General features: G+C 33.5%; 1 non-coding gene across 1 annotated transcript; it reads left to right on the top strand.

Moving 5' to 3' along the window:
- Nucleotides 1–6,483: 6,483 nt before the first annotated feature.
- Trnar-ucu lies at nucleotides 6,484–6,556 on the top strand. Its single transcript has one exon. It is a non-coding gene; the product is annotated as a tRNA-Arg (tRNA).
- Nucleotides 6,557–7,500: the final 944 nt, after the last annotated feature.

The following is a 7,500-nucleotide window of genomic DNA, read 5'->3' as shown; positions in this document are numbered from 1 at the left end:
ATTATCGCCACCGAATTATTAAAAGGAAAACGACCGTAACAAGCGAGGTTTAAGTCCGAGTTTTTTTCCCGCCATGAAATATGCTCTTAGTGTTGGGGGATACATGCGTATTTTATTTTATTTATCTGTCTGTTATTCATGGCAGACCGATACAAATTAAGTTTTTTTCCGCCTTGAAATATACTCTTAGTGTTGGGGAATCAGGTGTATTTTATTTTATTTATCCGATTGTTATTTATGGCAGACCGTTACAAATTAGTTTAAGTCCGAGTTTTTTTTCGGCCTTGAAATATACTCTTAGTGTTGGGGATATATACGTATTTTATTTTATTTATCTATCTGTCAGTTATGGCAGACCGTTACAAATTAAGTTTAAATCTTTTCTTTTTTCCCGCCTCGAAATATATTCTTAGTGTGGGGGATACATACGTATTTTATTTTATTCATCTATCTATTATTTCTGGCAGACATTTCAGGTGTAGTGATTTTATAACAAATATGAATAACCGTCGACCCTTGGTGCGACATATTTAGCTGCCGCCACGTGGTTAATTCGCCCAGGAACTTCGTTAAGTAAGAGACGTGTAGAAGAGCGTGAACGAAGTTATAGAAAATAAATGTAAATGTAGAAGTTAACAGGGTATAAAACTCAACACTGCGGTCTGCGTAGAAGGTAAATAAATGCAAGTATAGAAGTCAACAGGGTTCAAAGGTCAACACTGCGATTAGCGTAGAAAGTAAATGCAAGTGTAGAAGTTACAAGGTTCGAGGATTAGCGTTAGTGGGGGGGCAGAGGTAGTGGTTATGTCCGAGGTGGAGTGTGTGTCGACCTGAAGCCGATAGAAAGATGGGGGGGGGCGCAGATTTACGGATTTTGATACCTTTGCTCATATCCAAAAATCTTACGAAAGTAATCCCACCCTTTACCTTAAAAGAACCAATCGTCGGACACTCTACTAATTTCACTTACGTTCAGTGGTGAGCAGCCCTTGAAAGCTGGAAAGGGATACATAATGGGTAAAAAAAAAAGAGTAAAATTGCAAATTTATTAAGACACGATATAAAACCCTTAAGAATTATAAAATCAAAAATTATTAAAGGAGAAAGAGAAAAAAAATCACTAAATCCTCCAATATTAGAATACACTGATAAATCTTCTTCTTTTAACGGTAGGTTCATGTCTGAGAGAGAGAGAGAGAGAGGAGGAGAGAGAGAGAGAGAGAGAGAGAGAGAGAGAGAGAGAGGGAGAGAAGAGAGAGAGAGAGTAGAGAGGGAGAGAGAGAGAGAGAGGAGAGGAGAGAGAGAGGGAGAGAGAGAGAGAGAGAGAGGGGAGGAGAAGAGAGAAGAGAGAGAAGAGAAAGAGAGAAGAGAGAGAGAGAGAGAGAGAGAGCATGAAAGAGAGAAATAGAGAGAGAAATTGAGGAGAGAGAGAGAAAGAAGAGAGAGAGAGAGGAGAGAAGAGAGAGAATAGATGAGAGAAATGAAGAGAGAGGAGAGAGAGAGAGAGAGAGAGAGAGAGAGAGAGAGAATCCGCACGAAGAGCACATCACCTCATTAAGAACTGATGAAAAGTTAAAGATTCCCTCTTACCGCCTTGTAGATACGTATCCTTACGACCACGAACAAGAACTATCTGTCCCTTGACCCGATTAACGTTATTTTTCGCGATCCATCCTGATTCCGCGATACTGCCGTTGAAATATATTTGGCAAAGCAGAGAAAACGCGGGAAGAAGAAGAAGAACAAGAAATAGATAAGGGGACCGGAGCGAACGCGCAAGACGCCCCCCCCCTCCTCTCCCCTAGCCACTTCATGATTTTCATCATTCAGAAGATTGCTGTCATGCATTCATAGCATTACAAATTTTCAGTGTCTAAAAAATATGTATATATATATATTTTTTTTTTATATAGCTTTTAAGCTTCTACTGAATCATGTTATGAATGCATGGCATAGAGTGTACCGATATTATATATATATATATATATATATATATATATATTAATGCATATATTAATATATATATATATATATATATATTATATATATAATATATATATATATATATATATATATAATAATATACATATACATATACACACAAACACACACAACACACACACACACACACACACACACACACACACACACACACACACACACACATATATATATATATATATATATATATATATATATATATATATATATATATATACAAGCATATATATTCGTGTTGTGTATATTATCATATATATATTATATCTATATATCTATATATTATCTATCATATACTATCTATCTATCTATTATCTATATATCTATATATATATATATATATATATATATATATATATATATATGTGTGTGTGTGTGTGTGTGTGTGTTTGTGTGTGTGTGTGTGTGTGTGGTGTGTGGTTGATGTGCCTATATCATCATCATAAAATGGAATTCTCACTGGGCTAATCAGCCGTGGCATCCCAAACAAATTTCCTCCCAAAGAAACGGTCTTGTGCCTTTCTAACTAATTAAACCATGCTCATTCCTGCCAATTCTTTGATATTATCTAAGTATCCACCACAAACCATGCCCATCATTAAATCTTTACCCAAATTGTGTGTGTGTGTGTGTGTGTGTGTGTGTGTGTGTGTGTGTGTGTGTGTGTGTGTGTGTGTGTGTGTGTGTGTACATATATGCATAAACTATGTCACACATATATACAAATATTATTTGTAAAGTATGTAACACATGAATACATATATTATTTGTAATGCATCTGCTTGTAAAATGAACTGCCCACATGCGCGCACATGGGAAATACTAATCCGTCTGTGCCTGACCTCCCACTGATAGTGATAATCTACAAGTATCAGTTTGGCCCTTCGTCACCCTTTACAGATCCGTCTACATCTGATTCTCCACTTATAGTGATACTCTCCAAGTGTCCTTTTACCATTCGCCTTCTTTTACAGATGTCTGGTGGCCCCCAAATCAGAGCGTAGAGTGTCGCGTATCGTGTGGGTTCCGCCTTGCTCGGGGATGTCACCCTTAGGTCCGTCTCCGTTTGCCTGACCCGGGGGCGGAGACTACCTGTCTAGCCGACATGACCTCTCAGCCAATCCGGAAAAAGGACGAAACTGGGCACTCCTAACAACAGGCGACCTCTTGGCACTGCCGACGATGGATAATTTAATTGGTGAATGCCCACAACTTCTTCACTCTGAAATTCTAGCTCGACTGGAACACCACACCTCGCTACCACTCTAAATACATATACAACATACACACAACAACACACACAACAATAATATATCAATATATATAATATATATATATATATATATATATATATATATATATATATATATATATATATATTCCTTGTGATCTGGCGTGATATTATTTTATTCATGATATATCTAATTGTCTTGCTTGTAGAACTTACAGTTTCTGCACTTGTAGATTGTCTAACATTATGACATATCATACTTGTCGTTCAAAGTGTTTCCTACACCTAATCAGTATGTGTGTAGTTAAATATAATTTTATATCCTTCACAATATATATATCTATTAGATAAACAGAATTAAGGGTAGAGGGAACTCTTTGGCCTTGGCTGGCAACCTTTCTAGAGTCATTGTCTCAATAAAAAACACTGTCAAGGAAGGCAACGGGAAACCACACTGACTGATATTTCCCTTTGTAGTTCGCATAACTAGATTGCCAGTAGTATTTATATGATTTATTTATTTTCATTTTTATTGAACAATTTTGTTCTTTTTTTCATTATCCTTCTGACCATGTTTTATGCTATAACCTTGTTAATGTTACTACTTTTTCTGCCGTTATTGCCATAATACCATTTTTATGACATTACTTCAACTATCGTAGTTATCACTGTTAATATAATTGTTATTGTTATTAATAACATTATTGTTAGTACTATCTGTTGTTATTACTCCTGCTTATCATTTTTATCACCATTGCTATTGTTATCACTATTGTTATTTTTATTATTATCATTAGTAGTAGTAATAGTAGTAGGAGTCGTAGTTGCAGTACTGGTGGTTTCGTTAGTATCACTGTTATCAATATTATCAAGAATATGATTAGTTTTTTATTACTGTTGTCATTATTGTCCATACGTCCAGATATTATATTATATTGTTATGATGTTGTGATTATTAGTACTGTAATAACAATAATTACTGTTGTTAATGTCATAATGGCCATTACCTATCGCTATCATTATTAGTATCATTATCATTATTTATATTATAATCATTACTGTCATCATCATCATCATCATCATCATCATCATCATCATCATCATCATCATCATCATCATCATCATCATCATCATCATCATCATCATCATTATATACATTAGTATTTTCATTATTTTCATAATTATTATTATCACTAGTGCTGCCATTATAATTACCGTCATTATAATCATTATCGTTATGATTATCATAATCATCATCATTACTATTATCATTATTATCTTATTATAATAATAATGATAATAATAATAATTATTATTATTATCATTATTATTACCATCATTATTGTTGTTGTTGTTGTTGTTTTTGTTATTGTTGTTATTATAGCTGTTATCATTATTTGTTTTATTATTATCATTATTGTCATCATAATTATAGTTATGATAATAAAACTATAATAATTATTGTCATTATCATCCTCATCAATCATCGTTATTGTCATTATTATTATTATTATTATTATTATTATTATTATTATTATTATTATTATTATTATATATTATTATTATTATTATTATTATTTATTATTATTATTATTTATTATTATTATTATTATTATTACTATTATTATTATTATTATCATTATTATTAACATTATCATATTATTATTATTATTGCTATTATTTTTTTTATATAATTATTATCATTATTGTTATTATTATTATTATTATTATTATTATTATTATTATTATTATTATTATTATTATTATTATCTATTGTTATTATTATTATTATTATTATTATTATCATTATTATTATTATTATTATTATTATTATTATTATTATTATTATTATTATTATTATTACTAGTGTTGTGTAGGTGCAGCAGTGTATAGGTGACTTACATTTGGATGATGTGCTTCCATGTTATATACATATTAACAATTCCCCAAGTATCAGTGCATTCAAGATCTCAGGTTGGCCTACAGTGTCTATATGATGCAGGGAATGACATAAGTCAGTTTTACCTGTGCAGATGGAAACAGCGACCATGCACTATACAACAAGGTATTTACAAAAGCAAACCTCATGCCTTCAAGAGTGTTTAAACAATCGTCATGGGTGTGTATATCAAAGACCGAGAAGATTAATGAATGGTATTTTATAACGTTGTAATATGTGTACGGAAAAATATGATAAATTTACCATAGCATTAGAAATGGTAAGAAATAATGATAGGGACCGAAACTGAAAAGAAACCAGTTATTTCTGAGAAGTTACGGTATCCAATCCAGGATTAGGAGATCAAGCTCACCTATATAGTTATGTAAAAGTGGGTAATCAGGTGGACAGTGTATCCAACGTTTAATGATGTCAGTTGCTGGTATTCGTGTAGAGTACGAAAGAGAAAGAATCAGACAAGGAATTCTGTTCCGTGAGCTGCAGCAAAGCCAGTCTTGTGAAACTCATTTTCTTGAAACATGGGATGACCCTCGGCTTGCACAGACAGAACTCTATCCATACTGTGAAACATAACAGGGTTTTCGACTCGTGTATGAAAAGAGGCACCCCATCTCACTCCTACGCACTGTTTATTGCTAGGTCATGCACTTCTTACAAAGACAAGTTAAGCTCTTGTATTTCTAATAATTTCATCGGTGGATTAAGCCTCGAATCACTTTTTGAGAATTAAACAAACTGTAGTGAGGTGGATCTCCGTGGCAGGGTGTTTATATATCGCAAAGAAAACCCGTCCCCTTTCTCATAAAACAAGGCGGCGACACAGCTGAGCACTCTGAAGACATTATAGGAGTTCATCTTGATCCTGGCACACTTGGTGGATGTAGTGACGCAATAATGATAATAGCAGTAGTAGTGGTACTACTACTACTACTACTATTACTGCTACTACTAATAATGATAATAATGATAAATCAATAAACAGAATAAAAGATAGATAAATCCTTACGGGAATACGACATTGGATTTCTCGGCAAAGCCTATGCCAAGGGTAACACGTAGAGAAATGGATATGCAAATTTCATTCGTAGCTTTTCTCTTATGTATTATTCGGTCTCCTTACAAAACGTGCATGTCCGTATGCACCCGTATTATACACATGAATATCAACATAACTACAAATTTCCGTATCATTGTGATCATGAACTGATTGCCGCAGAGCTAGTAACTGAACGAATCACAGATCATAAATCACAATTAACAAATCAAAATCCTCAACAACAGCGGCATTTTTCCAGCCCTCATGGCGCAGTGGAAAGCGCGCTGGACTTCTAATCCAGAGGTCGTGGGTTCGACTCCCACTGGGGGTGATTGGACACCTATTTTCCACGTGACAAGTACAGGGTTAGCGAATCAATCATGCGAAGACTTGTTTGGTAATGAGGATGGTGTTTTTTCCCTCAATGGTGTTCGTTATCTGGAAAGGCAGCAAGAGTAAGATATATAACACTGTGTATGATTTCTGTTTGGATTCCGAGGGTGGAAGTAATGTAATCTGTATTGCTAACTGAATCTTTATAGCTTATCAAGATGAACATTCTGAAGGATGGTACACGCTCAGTACATTACATATGACGTTAAATTTACTGTAATTCTATTTTTTAAAAGATCAATGACTTACCAACGCTGCTATTGTTAAACTTAGATCCTTGACAAGAAGACAAGAAATATCAAGACCAAACTTAATTAAGAAAAGAACATTCCTTGTTTTCAGCCTAAGTTGCTGTAATTAAGAAAAATGCATTGTTATATTCTAGAGTACTGAAAAGTGAAGCAAGAATCTCATTATCGAAATCCGTCGTTTTAAATTCGTTTTCATTTCCATACATTGATCTTAATTATAGTCATAAGATTACATACATCATTAAATGTATGGCATAAGAAATATTAACGAAACATGTAATAACATTTCTATGAAAACTTCGGAAGTTAGACATGATTTTAAGATAAATTGATAGATAGAGGTATATAGATAGATAGATAGATAGATAGATAGATAGATAGATAGATAGATAGACAGATAGACAGACAGATAGATAGATAAATTATTAGCAGCAGCATTACTTTTCTTCCCCCGGCGATTCCTGATCAAAATAGAAACGATAATAGCCCGTTCTTTACCCAAAGAATGGCAAAGAATAGGTTATGAGATAAAGAAAGGCAATAGAAATATATTTAGGCTTAGTAACGCACGTTTTATTCACCAATAATATAAGGGTCAGTTAAGTCACCAAAGACAGTGACGAGATTGAAC

This window comes from Penaeus monodon, chromosome 9 (assembly GCF_015228065.2).
Source record: "Penaeus monodon isolate SGIC_2016 chromosome 9, NSTDA_Pmon_1, whole genome shotgun sequence".
NCBI classification, from domain to species: Eukaryota; Metazoa; Arthropoda; class Malacostraca; order Decapoda; family Penaeidae; genus Penaeus; species Penaeus monodon.
This window is presented reverse-complemented; position numbering and strand designations above follow the sequence as displayed.